Here is a 21661-nt window from a genome sequence, read left to right as displayed (position 1 = left end):
GAATACCCCCAAATTGTCTAAGCTTCAGGCACTGCAACATCTAACTTTGTTGGAGGAGGACTTTAAAAGAAAACACAGATTAATGATGTGTCTACAGATCTGAGTTTAGACGCTCTCAGGAAGGCACAAGGGGTCTCCCTGGCAATACAGAGAGGAGACAAGTCACTTGGAGCAAACGAAATTATCAATAAACTCCTGCCCTGCTTCAGGACTCAGCAAAGGAAGCCCTGGGGAATCCGGAATGTGACCCTCTGTATTGTTTCATGGATTTGTTTCTTCAGGCAAATCATAAACCATACAGGGAGGATTCTTAGGAAAGTTGCTGTCAACAGACTTGGTGGTGCTGATGCTGGACAGCTCAGTGGGGAGATGGTTCTGTACATCCTCTAGTTGGGGGAAGGGCATAGAGGACAGCCTAAGGGAGTTACCAAGAAGGACTGCTGAGACCAGGATATCTGACCAGGTGGCAAAGGGGCCAAGAAGCGTTCTATTGAAGCAATTGAACCATAGGATGCTAAGTACAGGATAAGAGCTAATGTAAACCACAGCAATTCTCAGTGGGAGCCATGCCACAAAAAGAGGGTGTTTTGGAAACTTATAGATATATTTTCGGTTGTCACAATGATTGTGGAGCACTGCCAGCTTTAGTGGGCAGGGACCCTGGATGGTCTTCAATGTGCAGAACAGTCAAGTCTAATAAAGGACTCTTCTACACTCTGCACACATTTCAAATGTTCTGCTGGATAGTGATGTAGAATGGCTGACCACCCTACTGATAATCATTTGGGTCTTTTATATAAACACAAAACACTTTTGCATGATTGGAATATAAACTGAATTTTATACCATGTAAATAATGGGAATTTGTTTATAACTTCCCCCAGGCTTGTTCATCTTTTCCAAATATCATGACTCTCCTGGCGAAGCAGCGTGTTTTATTCCCATTATTAATATACTGTACCTGAGTCATTCTTTATTTGTAGCTGTTGCATTTACAGAAATTGTACACATACACAGAAATGCACTTAACGTTTCACTGACTTCAAATTGTCGAATGGAAGAAAAAAGTTTTTTAAAAGTCTTACGACCTATTCACTATAAGTAGATACAAGAACCTATTTTATTATTTATTCTATTGTGGTGGTTCTTCAATGTGTTTATAGCATCAGCAAATAATTCAGAGATGTTCACATTATTTTGCCCACTAAAATTTGGTTTTTCATATATGAACAGTAAGCCGGTAGGTTGAATCAAGTAATAAAGGCAAAAACAGAATTTACAAGTGAAGGAGGGAGGCTGCAGTCTGGAACAGTGAATAATGTGTACATATTTTTAGCTAAGCCTATTGACTGGAAACTAACATGGAAGCATTTTGACTTTGAATAGGACAAGTAGGATATAAAAGAAGACAATTTCAGTCATTTATGGATTCTCTAGAAAGCCTTGACGGTTTCAGATATAGGCGTTCGTGACAGGTTGTGTTATGTTCCTGTAGTTAGGCCTGCACCATATCCTTCATTAGAGTTTTTAAATATTGACATACATAATATTTTATTTTAAATTACTTTTACTTCTCTTTTATATTGCTATAAAGATACTATATTGAGCTTTTAGGAGTTAGGTAAATAGATGGGTTACATTATCTATGACTTTTATATCAGGTGAATAGATGAATGCTACAAAAATATTGGCTATAAAAAGAGTGTTGAGTCTGATAGAGCTGAGGACCAGAAATATTGTGTGAAGCAGTGGAAGAAGCTCATGCTTAGATGGTGGGATTCTCCCCTTGGTCGTAGGAGTCTCCCAACAGGCAGAAAGGGGTCCCTAGCAGAGTGTCTCCCATATTAGAGGAATTCAATTCATGTTTAGCACCTGGATGGATGGATTTAAAATAAAATTAGGTTCCACAACCCTCATGTGCCTCTGGAAAGAGAGCAAAGGTTTTTGTTTTGTTTTGTTTTTTTGTTTTAAGGAAATGATCCACTGAATAGAAAGGTTATTTAAGTCGGCTGTTTCAGAGAAACTGTAGCTAGAGAAACAAGTAATAGAAACTCAAAATTTCCCCTCACGAACTCTTTCTATTTGGCCTGCGGAAGCTCAACTGAGCATCTTTTAAAAATCAATAATTTTTAATGTTACTAGGCATAAAAACAGAAGCAGATTCATAGGTTATGATTAATAAAGGTAAAAATTTGCTCCTAATAACCAAAAACAGCTAGGCCATGTTAGACATGTTTGCAGCCAAAAAAGTTTATGGCTTTACAAAGTAAATGGCCAAATCAATCTGGATATTGCATTATTTCAGAGAAGGTGTTTCACTTATCAGAGTGCATACATACCAGCATTTCACTCCATTACAAACAGTCACATCATGATATTTCTCAAAATGATGGAGACTGTCATACACATATATATGTGTGCATATGTGCATGTGTATAAATATATACATACACATGCTTATCCAGAGACTCTTGTTCCCCCTCCCAAAGTAATAAATTTATAGCCATAGTAAGTTTGTCCTAGAACCACAATGCTGTTATCCTTGAAATGCTTCTCAAAAGGCTATTCATTTTGTTCCATTGATTAGGATTTCATCTTTCCAAGACCTATAGTAATCAAGCATTTATAGCTTATAGAAAAATTCCACTCAAATTGAGAATTTTGCTTATTAAAATATATCTTAATAAACATGACATAACAAGTCACGAACCAGAAAGAGATATCTGCAAAGTACATAACCAACAAAGCATTTAAATCCCAAATTTAACTAAATTCAAAATATCAATAAGAAAATGATAGGAAGAAAAAAAAAAAAAAAGAAAGCCAGGGAAAAGAAAAGAGCAAATTCCTGAACAGGAATGTCATAGATGAGCAAATATGAAGACTCATTACTTTAATAAAAAAAAGCCAAACCCTTATATAATCATAGAAAATGCAAATGTAAACCAAAGAGAGATACTTTTTAAAGCCACTAGATTGGAAAAGATTTAAATTCTAAGAATATCAAGAATTGGCAAATATATAGAACAATGGGAGCTAGTAAGCATCTAACAATGACAAAAGATCTAGTGAGAGGATTTGTAATGAGTTCCAATTAAATAAGCAGGGGTGGTTTGGCCCAGAGAGGGTAATGGCAGATAGTCACATTTGGTTCCTGGAAACCAAGAAGCCCCAAGGCAGTTAGTGGTTCTGTAGCGAGGAATATGGCAGCAGGAAGGAGGTCTGCGAGTCAAAGTCGGGGGCCCTACTGTATATTGGGTTCTGATGTGAAATTCCAGGGCTGAACACTGACAGGAACAAGGCAGAGCACAGATCTCAGAGGAACTGGCAATGAGAAGTCAAAGTAGAGACAGAAGTACAGGGAAATGAGGCTAGCATCCATTCTCAGAAACTGAGGTAAAAAATACAAGATTGGTTAGAAGGAAGGGCCCTGCACCTAAAACAGGCCTGAACTTGCAGATGGATGAAAAAGTACACAAGCTCTAAGGACTGAAGTGATGAAAAAGCTAGCAGTATAAAAGGCTCTTGTTTCATTTCTGCAGGTAACTTCCTACAAACCTGAGTAGTAAGACAGAAATTGCTTGACCAGAGTTGGGCTTTAAAGCTGACCATGAAGGACAGAAAATCAGAACAGCTGTGATCCCAGCTGTTTCCATCCACTCCTGGAGCATAGCCTTTGTATCCAGCAGCACCTAGAACACATACTATAATAGTCTCCACTAAATACCGTTGAATGAATGAACAGACCCATGTGCGTATCCCCTATGAACACATGATTCGTCAATAGCCACACCAATGTTGCAGAGAAATCTCTTGGTGGAAAGCTTGAAATCTGTGGTAAAATCTATCTCTTTCAATAACCTAACCAGGCTATTATATACACTACCAAATGTAAAATAGATAGCTAGTGGGAAGCAGCTGCATAGCACAGGGAGATCAGCTCTGTGCTTTGTGTCCACCTAGAGGGGTGGGATAGGGAGGGTGGGAGGGAGATGCAAGAGGGGGGATATGGGGATATATGTATACATATAGCTGATTCACTTTTTTATACAGCAGAAACTAACACAACATTGTAAAGCAATTATACTCCAATAAAGATCTTTTAAAAAAAAACCAAAAACCTAACCAGGAGAGTAAATCAACCTGAGACTTAGGAATTCCCAATCCTCAGGTAACATCATATTTTAGATCACCACCCCCACCCCCAATGACTCCTGTCATCTCACAGCTCCTTCACTCCAAGTAGCTCCTGTAGCTCATTCCCTCACAAGAAGCACCTGCTAGAAATACACATACATATTTCTTACTCTCCCTTTCTAATTTGCACAAGATCGAGCTTCTTGAGTTTGAGCTTCTTCCCTAAGTTGTAAAATAACAGTATTCATACAAAGCAGCACATATTTTGTACATAACTGGATAGCAAAATAAGTGTTAGTAGAGATTCTGATGTCTTTTCTATATATAGTCATCAATTTGAATGGCACGCTAATGGTCAAAATGCTTACTAGTACAACTCAAGAAATTCTCATTTTCCAAGTCACCTGTCCATATCAACACCTATTAATACCCTCTCTTAATCATTGAAACTGAGCAGGACCCTATGGGGCCTTCCCAGGGACAGACCCCCCCTCTTATGGCCCCCACCTCTTATTTACAGCAAAGCTTTAGCCTCCTAGGTCTTCCCCAAGTTCCAAAGAGCAAATTCAATCAGAGAAGTGAGAAAATGCAGAAACAAAGGAAAACAGTCAAGCAAGACAAAAAAATAATAGTTTATCCATAAAACAAAGCCAAGGACCTTTATTTCCTCCTCAAGGGCTATAGATAATATCCTGAGCCATATCCTTGAGTTGTTTGGCAATTACTAAAACCCCCACCAAGTGGAAGAAGTTAACTGCATGCTGACCACCAGCATGCAGACCCCAGACCAGTTGGAGCCAGAAAATTGGTAATTGAGATTCCCTTAAACATCACCCTGTTACCTCTCCATCAAGCAATCAGAGAATTGTGCCGTATGAGCTGATCAGGCAGCCTGCAACCACACCTCTAACCTTGTCTTCAAAACCCCTTCCCTGAAAGCCATCTGGGAGTCTTTTGAACATGAGCTTCCTGTTCACCTTGCTTGGCCTTGCAATAAACACTGTACTTTCCTTCACCACAACCCTGTGTCAGTAAATCGGCTTTACTGTATGTCAGGTGAGCAGACCCAAGTTTGGTTTGGTTTGGTAACAATATTATATGGTCATCGTAAACTTCCTATTGGCATTATAAATGAACCTATATCCTAGGTAACATCTCATCCTAGTTTTTTTCTTTAATCTCAGTTGTACCTCTATTGGAACAAAACTCAAAACCAATTTTCTTTTTCAGAGCTTCTCTTGCCAGTTCTTAGCTTCCTTTTTACTGGTGGTTGACTTCTGTCCATAAATACCAGCAGTTTCAATGATAGGTATGGATAGATGGAAAAGACTTACCAGAAATCATTATATTTCTAGAGATCTCAAAAGTTTCTCAGCATTATCATACTCAGATATACCATAGTATGCCATAATAATTACTTCATTCACTCATTCACTTACTCACTGTTGGATGAGTGGTTACCTTGTGTTTTAGGTGTTGAGAGTGATTTGAAGTTCTATACCATATCAGCTAGTCTCAGAATGAACACAGTCCCATCATGAGGCCAACTATTTTCCATCATTTGGCAGCCTGATGCCAAGGTGGCAAAAGTAACGTTGTGTCTCTGACAAAGTTCTTTTGCTGCACAAGCATTTCACATGAAACTCGTCAATAATTAAGAGCCGCTAAAAATTCTCTTCAGCTTTTTGGAAGTTAATGAAAACACCTGTGATTTAAAAATTGGGCAATTTAAAAAATCTTTTCTGAGTCTCTTCATTAAGACATTGTTAAGGAGAATCCATGACTTAAAATCCTAAACCACCTTTCTGGAATGCAAACTGTAGTGGTTAAAGCTTAGAAATGCAACCAACATGAGACAACACCCTTAGCACTAAAGTGTATGTAAGCAGGGCATGAACAAAATATTCAACTCAGTAAAAAGCAATACCTGATCTCGATGTTGTTTTCTGCTCACATGTTTTCAAGATTTTTTTTTCTTTAGTCTAAACATGGTAACCCTGCTTAACAATAACCAGGCAGGATGTTGCTTGCTATTTACAAAGTAATTAAAATAAAATATATGAACTAAATTGGATTATTTGACTTAAAGTACTTACACCACTGATCTTTCCTTTCCATCAGCAGCTGGAGAAACGCAGGGAAAACACCACGCTTCAGTTCAGCTATACTTTATAGCCTGACTGACAACAGATGCTAGGATTATTCTGGAAATGTAATTAGTTTCAATTAACTAACATCTGGCCAAACATAAACATCTTACTTGGGATTCAGGTAAAGGAAAACACATTCCTACAGAGCAAGCTGGTTTACTGAACAGTCTGAAAAAGTTTCAGAAATTCTATTTATGTCATTGAGAAAGAACTACTTTATTAGAACTGGCTTTTAAAATGTATTCCTAGAGATTTTCTCCATCTCTATGTTTCTGGATTACCCTCCAATATAATTGCATGAACCAAAATCTGTTTACATAATACCAGGTCAAATCCTATCCCATCAAATACCAAGTCAGCTGAAATCTCTGCGTGTCTCAACTCCAGCCAAGAGCTCATCTATTTCAAGAACACATTTAAATCTATTTTCAACATGACAAAAGAAGCATCCCCTTGGAATTGGCTGTGACAGGATTTGCGTGGCTCTTCCATGGGATAATATGTTTGAGGGAAGAATTTGGCTTTGTGATAGTTATAAGTGATTCTTTACTTGGGAGCTGTACATAACAATATAGATGATAAATCTGTAAGCTGATGAGCTGAATGTAGAGATCAAACTAAATACCACCAGGCTTAGTGTGAATAAAATCACACTTTATTAAAGAGAACTTTTTCTATATATGGGTTTATTGGGCCACCCACACGATACACTTCTATTCAAATTTGAGACTTTAGAGAATGTAGACCGGCCAATGAGCTGAACACTGTCAACACAGAGAGCAGATTTCAATCTGTAACTAGAAAATGGTCAAGAACTCAAGTCCTGTAAGATGTAAGTGGGAAAACATTTGGTTTCTTGCTCATTTTCATATTTGTAATATTCAGATAAAATTACCTTTAATTATCATCCATACTAAAGACTCAAATCAAAAAGCATGTTCAGGGCTTCCCTGGTGGCACAATGGTTGAGAGTCTGCCTGCCGATGCAGGGGACACGGGTTCGAGCCCTGGTCTGGGAGGGTCCCACATGCCGCGGAGCAACTAGGCCCGTGAGCCACAACTACTGAGCCTGCGCATCTGGAGCCTGTGCTCCACAACAAGAGAAGCTGCGATAGTGAGAGGCCACGCATCGCGATGAAGAGTGGCCCCCGCTTGCCACAACTAGAGAAAGCCCTCGCACAGAAACGAAAACCCAACACAGCCAAACATAAATAATAAATAAATAATAAATAAATTAAAAAAAAAAAAAAGCATGTTCAAATTCAAGGGATTGAAAAAATTTAATGCTAATGTAGTCTCAAGCCTTCTACCAAATAAAGGTTTGTAAAGCACTTTGGCACTCTACGCTTCTGTAACCATAGAAAGAGACAAATTGCAGAGGTCACATTTGACTTCTGGAAAAACCTTTCCTATTTTACCTGTTCTATGTATAGAAGGAGATTGTCCTTGGTGACAAATTTCATTCTATTAACACCACTGCCGTATTCCTCACAGCCCGGCTCAGATACACAATTCATACACATGGAATAAAGAGCACACAAAACTAAGGCACATATGCAGTAGTGACAAGATGTATTTAAGCAACTAAAAAACTTCAAATTTCTTTCTTACTTTTGCATTCATGCATACTAAATTTTCCCATTTAGAAAGGAAAACTCACACACATGCACACACACACACACACACCAAGCACATTTCCTTAATACTATTTACCTCTTTCTAATTTGTGGCCAAAATTCTAGATGGAGTAATTTACATTAACTCTTCCATTTTTTCCTCACTCTCTCCCCCCTGAATCATGCTCTACTTTCATCCTTTTGCTGAAAAACAGGAATTTCTCAATGCTTTTTTTCCATTATCTCTATGTTGAGTTGAACACAATGAACTTTCCCTCTATTTGGAAATACTCTACCATGTTGGCTTTCAACATACTTGCTTCTATCCTCAGCCCCCCACCTATTCCTTTCCTGTCTACTGGCTCCCCTTCCTCTGTATTCTCTTTAAATATTGGTGTTGCCTTGGGTGTCCTCATGCTATGCAGTCTCCATAGCCAATCCCATTTATTACTTCAACCGCCACCTCTATGGTGATAGCCAATGAATCTATATCTTTACCCCATATCTTATTTTCAAGCTCCAGGCCTATATTTCAAACTGCCAACTACTTACTCACCCTAACATGATTGTTCTCTAGATATCTCAAACTCACTGTGTCTAAAATGAATCTCCTCAACCCTACTCTTACTAGCTCCTCCTGTTGAATTCCCAGTGTAATGTCATCTTCTACACAATCTCCCAAACCAGAAGCATGAGTATCATCCAATTTCCTCTGTCTTCTCGTACTACTGCTTTAGACATCTTCTCTCATTTGGATAAGTAAGAAGCCGCATATCAGCTCCTTGCTTTGAGACATGACGTCCCCACCTTCAACCCCAGGCCTTAACAATCCATCTTTCACAGTCTAGATGCAAATCTGATGTCACTCTCTTGATAACAAGCTATAAATGTCTTCAGGATAAAAGTCAAATCCTTTCACTTAGGAAATGCCTTTTTTGATCAGATCTGTATCAACTTTTTCAAAAATTGTATGCCACCAACTCTGATGTGCTAGATGATCATTTGTCAGCTTGGTTACACTGGGAACTGTTTTCTAGGATCCCCTTTCCTATAGAATTCCAGGTTAGAATTAACCAAAAGTAAGATCATGAGAGATTTGGGAAGCAGAAGTGAAGCAACCACCAATACACTGTGAAGGTCATTGATGTTTAGAGGCTATGGGAGAGAGATGCAGACATGCCGGAGAGTCTCAGCTTGGTCTCTTTCCTTCCACTTCCAGGTTTCATTCCTGATTGCTGACCATGCTGAGTGACAGAGGCTTCGGGCTGAAAAGAATGCACTTTATTGCAAGTTCACAGAGGTAGTAGCCACGAAGACTAACAAATGTCCATAACTCTTATACCAGCCTTCCTTTGCATCTCTACTCCAGAAGCAGTTCTTACCTCACAGATTCTCTCTCCAGCTCCATACTAGGGCTGGTGAGTGATATATTTCTTGTCCTTTAACTCTCTTTTGGACCTTTACTTCCCCAACTCCTATAGTTGTGTAACATCTAATTCTTATGATAGATTCCTAATTCCATAACACCACCTGACTAAACCCTGACTGACACATCTGATGCACAATCTTTATGTACCACCTTGATATACTTGAGGTTCTCCATACATGCCCTGCTTTTAAGTGCTTGTGCCCACACTGTTCCCTTGGCCTGCTATTCATTTTCCTCTACTAGTCTTCTCCCCACATCTTCCTGACTAATTTCTGTCAGTCTCAGCCTTCACTACATTATCATCTCCTGTTGGAAAGATTTCCCTGCTATCCATGCACTGACATTATTATATCAATTACTATAACACATAACAGTTACTAATTTATATAATTTTTCTAATTACTAAACTATTTAATTTATCTCCTGTCACCATCCCTAGATTGTGAGATCCCTGAAGGCAGGCATAATGTTTATCCTGTACCTTCAAAACCTGGCACAAAACTTATAAATGTGATCTGAAGTAGTACCCAGATAAGAAAAAACTCCAGCCAACCAAATCACCTGGCATCCAGATATATGGAACAAAACTCTTCTTTATTTTCAAAGACTCTGACCTCAAAAGAACCCACGACAACTGAGGTAGGACCTTTGATAGCAAATAGAGATACTTTTTAGAGTTCAAAACTCAAGTTCAGTGCCCAAAGGGCTGCTATTACTAATTCCATTTCATTCAACAACCTGCTTAAAACTCTCCAGGTACACCTCATCCTCTGCAGCAGTGGTTTTCAAACTGGGTTCCTGAAATCCTGAGATCTCCTTGGAATTGCTTCAATGGTCCATGTAGAGAAGAAGGAGTTGGTATACCATAGATGGGAGAATATGAGGTGTTATCTTACTCTCTATTCTTACTACATGAGACTCCCTTTTAGACATATGTTTGGAAGAAAAAACAAAAATGAAAACAAAAAAAGATGTCCCTTATTTAAGAAAAGTTGAAAAACACTAGCTTATGGAATAATGTCAAAGTTCCTTAGCAGAGCTGGTCAAGATCCCCGTGAACTATGCCCTGCCTAACTCTGCAGATCCTTCTCCTGCCATCCCCTCTCTTTGTATTCTAATAGTTCACAACGTAGAGCACCCTGGTTTATTCTGATTCTGCCTTGGTTCACACTATTCCCTCTGCCTGGAATGCCTTCTTGCCTAAATACATTCATGTCAAAAGTAAGCTGAGAGATAACCACCTCCAAGGAAGTCTTTTCTGAAACCACAAGAAAGTTTTCATCCTCTCCACTTGTGTGGTACCCCAAATACATCTCTACTGTAATACAGCATTGCACGGACATTATCTTTTCCACTGGCTGTTCCATATTCAACTGTGAATGTTGCAAGATGTGTCTTAATCATCCTTGTGCCTCCAGGGCTTAGCATAGGCACCTACACAATGTTCAATAAATCAGCATTGAATAAAACCCTCCCACATATAAAGATCTTAATTCACCAAAAAATTTTAGACTAAAGGAAGAAGAGAAGAAAATGAAATAGAAGTAAACTGTTTACTTAGATCCCAGAATATGCTAGCTGGCTTCCATATACAGCCTATTTGAGTCTCACAAGAACTCTGAAACCGATACCATTGTTCTCATTTTACAGTTAGGAAATTGTGGCTCACAGAAGTTAAGTAAATCCTATGGGATCGGGTATCTAGGAAGAGAGTGAAAAGGATTTGATTTCAGGGTTGCCTGCCTTCAAAGTCTAAGTCTTTATGCCATTCTACATGTGTGATGGTTAATTTTCTGGGTCAACTTGACTGGGCTAAAAGGGATGCCCTGAGAGCTGATAAAACATTATTTCTGGGTGTGTCTGTAAGGGTGTCTCCAGAAAAGACTAGTATCTGAATCAGCAGGTTGAGTAAGAAGATCTCCCTCACAGATATAGTTGGGCATCATTCAATCCATTGAAAACCTGAATAAAATATAAAGGTTGGCAAATTTGCTCTCTTGTTTGATCTGGGATGTTCATCTTCTCCTGCCTTGGACACTGGCACTCCTGGTTCTTAGGCCTTTGGACTCGGACTGAAACTTCCACCATTGGTTGTACTGGTTCGCAGGCTTTTGAGTTTGAACCAGAACTACACCATCAGGTTTCCTGGGTCTCAAATTTGTGGATGGTGGCAGATTAATACATATTCAAATATGACATCAAAGAAAACTGGCCAAGAGAGTGCACCTCTTCTACAAATGTCTGCATAATATTTCAGCCTGCTTATTTTTTCCAAATTTTCCTGGCAACCAAGATTTTAAAATAAAATATTCCTTTCAAAGAATAGCAGTCAGTCTATTTCTAAGTATACGCCACCTACTCAGTCAATTTAATAAACATTTATTTAGCACCAACTAAATGCAAGTCACTGCATACAGCCTTAGGGGAGACATAAAATGAGAAAGGCATGATCCTTGCCCTTCAGGAGCTCATAATCTAAAAATACACATTAATAACTCTGAATGGAGGCAGATGGTGATAAGTGCTTGTGATAGAGGCACTTACAACGTGCTAAGGAAGCATAAAGCAGGGAGAGATTAATTCCAACTGTGGAGTAATAAAACACCTTGGTAAATTTATCTTTTACTGCACACCAAGAAAGTCTTTTATGACCCAAGCCAAAGAATGCATTTCTTTGTAAAATACCAGGGCTTATTCAAGAAACTAATAGACATGGGTTTTGTTAGCAAGAATAGAATTTAACAATAGAAGCAGCCCTACCTATATGTATTTTCCATACCAGCTGGAGGAAACCCATGGGTCGATTTATTTAAAGGGCTCTCAGTTTGTTTGGAAGAGACTGTATGTGGTTCTGCCTACAAACCTATGTCCATTCATAGCATTTCTTTTCAGTTCACTTGTGCACTTAACATGAAACTGAACAGTCAGTCTTGACACAGGAAATGTAGATTTCAAAGGATATAGCTCAGGCCTAATTAATAAAGGATGAAAACAAATCAGATTTTTTTCTCTTTAATTTTAACAGAAAGCAACTACAGCAGCTTAGCTGGTTGAAACCTTGATTTAAAGTTCTTAAATGACTGTGAATGAGGCCAACAGTGTTAAATGACTTCCGCCGTGTGCCAAGTAGATTTATTAGGTGCTGGCACCACTGTACCAGACTAAAGTGGTTAGACTGGAATTAAAAGTAAAAACACAGACAGTTCATACAGTGCCATCACTAAAAGATCAACTTAAAGAATTTGTTCTGTTTAGAGATTGGTAGTACACTGTTTACACAAAGGAAAGCAGATCATTCACACTAAACATGTTTTAAAATAAGGAAATCCTGATTTAATGTAAAAATAAATGATATGTGTATTTTTATATGTTTATTTTTTTAATTAACAGTTTTCCTAAAGAAGATACAGCCATAGAAAAAATATAAACTAATAAAAGGCCAATATATTGTTATTTCTAAAAGCTGTCTCCCTGATGACCATATACTATAGCAGAGAAGAAGTGGGATTTGACAAAAGCCAATGGGCCAATAAAATGTTGTTTCTGTGAAATCTTCAATCTGCTTTAGATAGAAGAGGAAATTGATGGGGAAGTATCCATGACCTTGTTGCCTTCCTAATCCACTGCTACCAATATATTATTCTACTGATATTATGATAGATACAGTTTTCCTTTCCTTTGATTGGAACAAGCAGTTTATAGTACCTGCTTCTATTTTTTTACCAGTGTTTTGCTCAGTAATTTATTAAATCTGGCCTTTGTCCCAACTATTGCCATTGTACAAAAATATTCTCAATAGTTATCAATTACACCCTTCACATATGATCTTTGTCCTTATGAAGGTGAACTCTGTCTTTTACCTCATACAATTTGTTAGGTGAGAACACTTCTCACCATGTTTAGAGTGAATGATCTGTGAGGACATGGCCTCTGTCCTCAGGGAGCTTACATTTGAGAAGAGAAAACAAATATTTAAGATCCATAATTATAAAATGTGAGAAGTGGTATGGGGAAAGGTGCTATTATAAGAGAAGGAATTGATTTCCATTGGGAGGTGAGGGAATGTCTTGCTGGGGAAATGACATTTGACCTGAACTTGAAGAATGGTTGAGGTTAGACGAGAGTAGGAAGAAATTATAGTTCCTACAATGAGACCAGAGATGTTTATTATACTTCATAAATGACATACATGTAACATAGATTTAAGTTTTAAAGGTTGCAAAATAAGAAGAAATTAAATATCATTGGAAGATGAGCTTTTTCTAGAATTATAGGATAGAACTTATTACAAGTATAAGGTTTTATAGGTACATATACACATATATACACGTACATCTTTCTTACAAGAATCAAATGAGCTTAACAAATGGCTAGAACTGAATCAGACAAAGGCCGTTGGGATCTACCTTTAAAAAATCTGAATCTTTCCCACCTAAGGCATTTTAAAATGGACTTGCATCAAGAGATATAATATATATGGCTCTCATATCACTCACATTACAGCAACTCCTTTGAAAATGGATTCAAAGTAGGTTGACTCCCAAATTCATTGATTCCAAATCCTATGACCCTCATAGCAAAAATGATGAAGATGAATACGAAAATTACAATTCGTAAAGCAGAACATGAGCATTATATTGATAGTCCTAAAATCATATCTCAGATATGAGTTCTCTTTCCTCACAAAATTCAACTCTAAGTTTAAAGAAGTGTTTATAGTACTCTGGAAGCAGCCGCTAGACAACATTCATATGTTGACATTCCAACTTAATCTTGACAACGTCTGGCAGGTGTACAGCATGGAGTCACAGGGGAAAGCTCAGAGTTGTTACATGTTGCATTTTATGTCTTAAAGTAGAAGCTTAATTACTCATATTATTGTCACTGCTTCCCTCCAAGACTTTTTTTTTTTATAATTTATGAAGGCTTTTGACAAATAACAAAATCATTATGTTAAACTAGTTCAAAAACTATAATGATACTTGTTGCAGTTAAAATAAAAATTCAGAGAATGCGTAGTAAACAGATTAGATAAATAGCAAGTTTCTTTTTAAGCTCAGGATATATTTTATAAAGTTAGCTTTCTAATGAATATGTTCAATTGTTCACAGACATGAAGTAAACACATTTTTCATATTTGTTAAATTGGTATTTCTAAATTTTAAACCAAGTAGTGATTTGGGTTAATATTGTTAAGGGATAAACTGAGACATATTATAATTTTAAGAATTTATTTGAGCAAAAATTGATTCCAATTGGGCAGCATCCAATCTAGCAGATAAAAAGGAGCTCCAAGTTGCTGTACGACATGAAAGACTTTCACAGGCAGAAGAAAGTGGAAAAAAAAAGGAGGTAATAGTGGACAAAAAAGTGGATTGGTTATTACAAAGTTACTTCCTTTAGGGGATTACAGGGGTCTATCAAGCAGATTACCTAACTAGTGTTAATCAGGCAATTCCTGATTGACTGGTTTAAGATTCCATTTCTGGAAAAGCTGAAACTGTAATTAAGTCTTGGTTTAGTGATGTAGGGTTTAGTATAAGGAGCTCCATTTGGGGCCTGTTGTCTTGTTTTTAACAGCGTTTAGGCAATTTCCATGTTATGTGCTTAGGGACTTCTGTAGACATTGAAAAGTGCAGCCCAAGGTTTCCATCTAGATTTCACATCCCTTAGTACCCCAGACTAGAGCTTAGTCCTAAAGGGGCTGGTGCTCAGACAGTATGGCTCATTTCCCATAATATAGTTAAGGTTTCAAATACACAGTAAGAATGAAAAATGAAGTAACAAATTGGACTTGCCAGAGCTTCCATCACCAGTCAGAAGCAGAAAAGGAAAACAAAGAGAAAAAGCTAATGTGGCTTTTTCCCATTTTAGGCAATGCTGACACATACAGTTTAGGAAAAATCTCTTTGCCTCCATTTACCCAACATGGAGACTGATACTGTAGTTCTAAGTAGTGAGGGAAACACACAGTCGTACAAGGAATCTGACAGTGAAGGACTTCTATGAAAACATCCCTTGCCTCACTCTGTTTTCCTCTAACGCAGGATCGCATAGAGATTGCTGACAACGTCACATACTAAATTCATTTTGTGCTTTGGTGGGCATGATTTGTTCTCCTGACAGAGATAGAAATTCCCTAGGGACACAAATGAGACTGTCACACTCATTCCACTTGTGTGCTACAACAGATTGAAATGCCAAAGGTTGTGGGGTGAGGGTTGCATGAAGAAGTAGACGCTGGACCACTCAGCCTTCTTTCTTGGCTAAATCATGGGAGCATGGCTGATGCAGGCATCTTTCCCGGCTCTTACTAGAGAGGAATCCTCAATAAACACCACCAAATACAAAGCAAAAAAGAAAGAAAACCCAGTACAATCCTTTTAAGTTTAACTTTAAAATGTTTTAGGGGACTGCAGGTTATCTTAAACAGAACCATCCCACTCTGTAAATGAATATATAGTTTGATTCCTCCCCATCCACCCAACACGCCTTCATAAAATACTCTGCCACCCTTCACCCCCCCAAGCATCGCCACAACCTCTCCCCCAAAGAGCAATTAACCCCATTAACCTTCAGCAGGGCAAGTCAGGCAGGACGGTCACTGACAGGCTGTGGCATTGTCATCAGATAATTACTATCAAGGTGGCTCAGAGCTTCTGTCAAGAATTCAGCCTGGAGCTCTGAAAGATGCTCTAGCACTCTCTGGAATCCTACCTACTCTCAGGGCATCTTGACTTTCCTTAATGATCAGTTGTTACTGGAACAAAGTCTTCTGAGACTTCCCGGAAGGGAAGGCAGCTGCCTGCCTAGTCATTTTCCCACAGTATTTAACTGCCCCCGGAATGGGAGTTCTTAATGTGGACGACTCACAGGAACATGGAGGGAACAGGAATGTTACTGTCATTTACGTATCATTAAAGAAAACCCCATGGCAAACTGCAAGATGCTATCCAGTCACCTGAAATGTGAGCCATGAATGTCCTGTGGCAAATCCCAGCCTTGTTAGTCTTGAACCCGGTTTGGAGACCCCCGCTGTACATACAATACATTTGGCTTAGCACTCGTTTTCCGCCACACTCTGTGAGGGGCAAGGGCAGCTTTCATAAGTCACGTCAGTCTGTTAACCTTTAAATATCGGTATTTTCCAGTCCTGCAGGTAAATGAATCTTGTAAGGACTGGTGGTAGGTGATCCCCAGTGGGCAGCGCAGAGAGCAGCATTTGAAGCTTCCTGGCCTGACTCAGAAACGGCAACAGCCTAGAGCTTACCTCAGTAGACCCTTCAACAGGCAGCCGAAAGAAAGAAAAGCTCAGGTTTGCGGTTTCCCCTCATCTCAGAGAAGCACAGGAAGTAGATCAACGGGGTATAATTAACAAATATTCACTGAATGCTGGCTGGAGGTAAGTTTTCCACAGAAGGGGGGAAAAGGGAAGTTATGAAGCAATCCCTCTTACAAAATTAAAAAGGAGGGAAAAAGAAACAGAAGCAAAAACATACTTGTTTGCAAATTTATATTTAAGGAAGTCCACGGCTTTTATATCAGCAATAAATTAATTTTACACTCATGGCTTATACACATTTAGAGAAAAAACGTAAACATTCAGTTCATCGAGTAAAGAGCTGAAATGGACTCTAGAGATTACCTGGATTAATCTTCTCCATTTACTGACAAGGGAAACAAGAGTTTTGGGAAGTAAGTGGTTGAGAGAGCGACGACACTGTAGGGTAAACACTGAGCAACCACTTCTTCAGCAAACAAAGAGACTGTCTCCAAATTAACCAGAAAGTTAGTAGCAGACAAAGAATTAAAACGGCACTGGACTCCCAAACCTGTGTGTTTTCTTTCCCTATTTTTATATATGTTATTCAGACCATTTATGCAGATAAAATATCAGGGAATCACTGTAATAGCAAAACTATTTATTCACAGATGATAAAAGAACAATTAAAGAAAGGGCAGCAATAAACAGATATCATAAAATCTAAGTAATTCAAAATACAGGGAAGATAGGCAGGGAGAATTGCCCCATTTGGGTGAAAAATTTTATGTATTTTATTTACTTTTAAGTAAATGCAGAAATACAACTAATAAAACGTCGTCTTACAAGGCTACTTTCAGATCAACTTTTATGAAAACAAGCATACTTTGCTTTATATGTGGATGTGCTTTCTAGAAAGGTATGTGATGGGGATGATATTTTGAAAATCCTCCAGATACATTTTATCTTTTTTTTAAAATACAGATTTTCCCTTCTCCTTAAACCTTGTACCATTAGTGGTGGGCTAAGAGGCTTTTTGCCTAAAAGGGGGAAGAAGTAAGATGTAGTATAGAAAGTGATCCACTTCAAAGGAATAAAAAAAGCTTCCTTTGGAGCGAGTGTCTGTATGTGTTTTAGGAGAAGGGATGGTTGAGCCTGGAGAGGAAAAGAATGGACAAATTAAGGGGTGAGATAGAGCTGTTTTCACTGTCTTCCTTAAGCTCAAAGCATGAAGAGAGGGGCTGGTAGAGGACGAAAAGCTAGATGGGTAAATATAGCGTAGATAGTTGTGGGGATATCCAAGATCACAGAAACTCGGTCCCCACTGCTCTGCACACAGACTAGGGGAAACTGTCTTAGGGAAGCCTTGGTTTGGGCACAGTCCTGAATCCAACATGGTGCGATATTCTCTCCATAAAGTAGCTATAGCAGGGCAGGTACCTGAGCGCAGTCTTCTGAGCCATGCCCATTGCAGATGAGTAGGCAGAGAAACAGTGAAGGATCCATGTGTGCATGTCTGGGGGACAAGCATGCACTGAGCTCATATGTACTGAGAAGCCCAATAGACTAGAGTTGGCCTGAAATAAACACAAGGCATCAGGCATGGGTAGAGGCCTCTAAAACCCATGGCTCTTCATATGCAAACCTCTTATATTCACAGATTTTTCTCTAAATCTCCCGTTAGTTACTTGCTCTGCCTTGAGCACACTACCTCTAAGGGATGGTGGTTTTTCCTTCCATACTCTTCACATTACTGTCTTTGGAGGTAGAGTAGGTGCTCTTCTTGCTCGTCCAATTTTCTTAAAAACCCACTCCATCTCCTGTATCACCTATTTCCACCCCCTTATCACAGTAATCCACAGACTCTTGAAGGTGGGAGAGATGAACATCACTCCTTTTTATTTCACGAAACTTCAGAGCCTGGTGCACTGACTCTCCCACAAATACTACTTGTGTCATAACTGGTGTTTCAATGTCCACATAGTTACATAGAGAAGCTTCCAATACACTGGTTTTTTAGTTCTTTGACTTTTTCCTTGATCTGCTCTTCACTGATATCATCTTCCAGTTGCTCCTGCAAATACAACTAGAAGTCATCTTTGACTCTTTTTTTCATTCCCACTATCCTGTCAACTTGTTGGGCATCTACTTCACCTCCAAGTAGCCCACGTGCTTCAGAGGATGCCCTTTGGGGTGGGAAGGCAGGGGAAAGTCTTGATTTACTGAGCCCAACGGCATGCCCCTGACCACAGTGATTGGTTCAGAGATGGGAACATGACCCACATGCCTCAACAGAGATGAGGAGATGTGTGTGGGGAAAGCATCTTTCTTGATCATCTGAGAGAACTACCTGAAGAAGTTCTTACTCTTTTTCTGGACAACGTGGTATAAAGATTTGCCATCTGGAACAGCTGTAACTAGTTCTGCTACAATACAGTACACTTCTGGATGTACTGTATTGGATCAAACCATACCTGAAATTAGATGGGCAAATAAATTCCATTCTCTACTGTACTGATGCACTAAGCCGAGGAATGGGCTGGGCAAAGGAGAGGCCAGCATCACTAAAATAAATAAGTAAACATAGCTTTGATTGGCTGAGACACACCAGTAAATTTTTGGAAGAGGCTCATTATTCCTTGGATCAGGGTTGGTAAATTTAGTAAGAAAGAGAGAAATGACAATTTTTTTCAGTGGTACTCCTTTTGAAAACTTACGATCACTTGAACACTTTAACTGTGTTAACCACTGGGGAGTTGTTTATTATAGCAGCTGATACTATCCTAACTAGCATACCCTTGTAAACGCTGGTAAGCAGTTTGAATTCTATTCTTCATGCAACATGGGAAAGCCATAGTAAGGTTAAAAAAAAAAAAAGTGATATAAGCATTTTTCTAACTTTTCTTAGATATTCTCTAAAAATTTCAAGTCTCAAAAAACAGATTCTTAATGAAAACTGGGCCCTGATACAGACAAACGCTTCGTAAAAGGCTGGATTCACATAAAATGATCACAGCTCTCACTATGTACTTGGGTTTCCCTACATTGATTTCTTTTAGTTTTTCCCTGATAATCACTTAAGGCAATAATTGATTCAGAAACACAACTAAGGCAACTTTTAGGTAAATTCTATTTTTATAACTTTATCCAAATAATTGTATTTCTCTGGCTTTTTATTTAAAGTGGGTCTTCGTACTGTCGTTTGCTCCTACCTTGGGCCAGCTTTATGGATCACAACCTGTGGAGTCACTCAGGCCACAGGCTTAGCCGGGCCCAGTCTTGGTTTAATGCCATTTTGTTGCTATCTTCAAGTTCATAATAATTTTTGGACAAAAGGATCCATATTTTCCTTTGCCCTGGGACTCACCGCCACTGTACACACACATGCACACACACATTGACAAAGACTCTTCTTGACAAAACTTTAGTCAGGCTCCTCTAAACCCTCTTTTTGACTAGATCTTCACTCCCCCACCCCTTCTGTCTTCGGCCAACCCAACAGCCCAGTCTTAGCAAAGAATCCTGAGAAGTCAATTTACAGAGAATCCTCCATCCCTGATAACTCATCAAATTCTTCCTCTCCTACCTTTGATGTCTGAGTCCTTGGCCTGTCTTTAGCAAGGCTCCTATTAGGACAGTTTAGCAAGAATCCTCCTACCCCTAATGTCTCCACATAGTAATTTTTTATCCCCTGAACACCACATTGCTCATTGGCTATCAATCCCCAGCTACCTTTGCTATATTTGGAGTTGAGCCCAATCTCTCCAATTGCAATGCCCTTATTACAGTAGTTTGAATAAGTCTTCCTTACCATTAACAATGTCAGAATATTTTTCCTTTAACAAAACACACACACACACACATACACACTTTACTCCATTGCACGCCTCCTTGAATAATAACAAAAATAGCTAGGGTTCAATAGTTTTATTCATATTACACACTGGATACTGTACTTAACACTTTATAAACAATGTTTCATTTAGTTTTTATAACAACCCTGTGGGGGAAAGATATTTACTTTTTCTATTTACAGTAGAGACAGGGAGAGATTACATACTTTCTTACCCAAATTTTGTCCAACTTTCTAGAGTCTGGACTAGGATTTGAATTAAGGGAGTCTCTTTTAACTGCTATGTTATACTATAGAAATTTTTAAAGTGGACTTCAGATTCCTTGTTAATAAAAGGGGAGAGGGAGGAATACACACTACTCACTAGTTCTGCTTTCTAGTTCAAATAAGCATTATTGTTTTGCATCAGGACCATATTATGTAGTCCCTATGAGTATTAAAGCCATAGATAACAGTGATCTTTCTTGAGTGAAACACATGGTATGTGGCTTCAGTATGAGAAACAAATTTATTTCAAATTATACTCTCCTAATATTCTACAAGGCAGCTATGGAAACTAAAATATATGCACAATATTCCCCTTAATCTCCTTAAATATCAAATTTTGACTCATCCAGTTGTTTAACATTCAGAACATAATGTTATAGGAGTTGGGATGAATTATTAATCAGAATCTGAAAAAAATTCATAATTACATATTTATAAAAGTAATCCCTATCTTTGGTTCTACACTTACTGAAAAGAAAAGGCAGCTGAATATCTGCTGGAAGGATCCAGCTGCCAGCTCTTTTCACTGCAGCAAGAAACAATTGCAGATGTAATGTCTTTTAAATATGCTTAAGATGCATATTTAAAAAAATACTTTGGTATTTCTGAAAAATAAACTGGGAAGTATTAATACACTATGGTGTTGTTAATATCAATTCATTAGTAAGAAGCGAAGGCCATTTATCCATTTAAAAAAAAAACAGGTTAATTTCTGACAATGTCTCAGGTTGATTGCCCTTAACATAGTGTGCCTTCTTCTTCTCATTTTGGGTACTTGAGGCAAGACAAACCACTCTACCAATTAGAGATGAATGATCCCTGCCTTCTGTCCTGTCATCTACTACTTTAGGATGTTCTTTTCAAATCACCACTTCACCCTCTCCTTACTTGCAGGGGATGAACCATACTTATTCCGGCAATAACTCATTTCTCTTTCCAGCTCAATGA

Source organism: Eubalaena glacialis, chromosome 1, assembly GCF_028564815.1.
Source record: "Eubalaena glacialis isolate mEubGla1 chromosome 1, mEubGla1.1.hap2.+ XY, whole genome shotgun sequence".
Classification (NCBI taxonomy): Eukaryota; Metazoa; Chordata; class Mammalia; order Artiodactyla; family Balaenidae; genus Eubalaena; species Eubalaena glacialis.
This window is presented reverse-complemented; position numbering follows the sequence as displayed.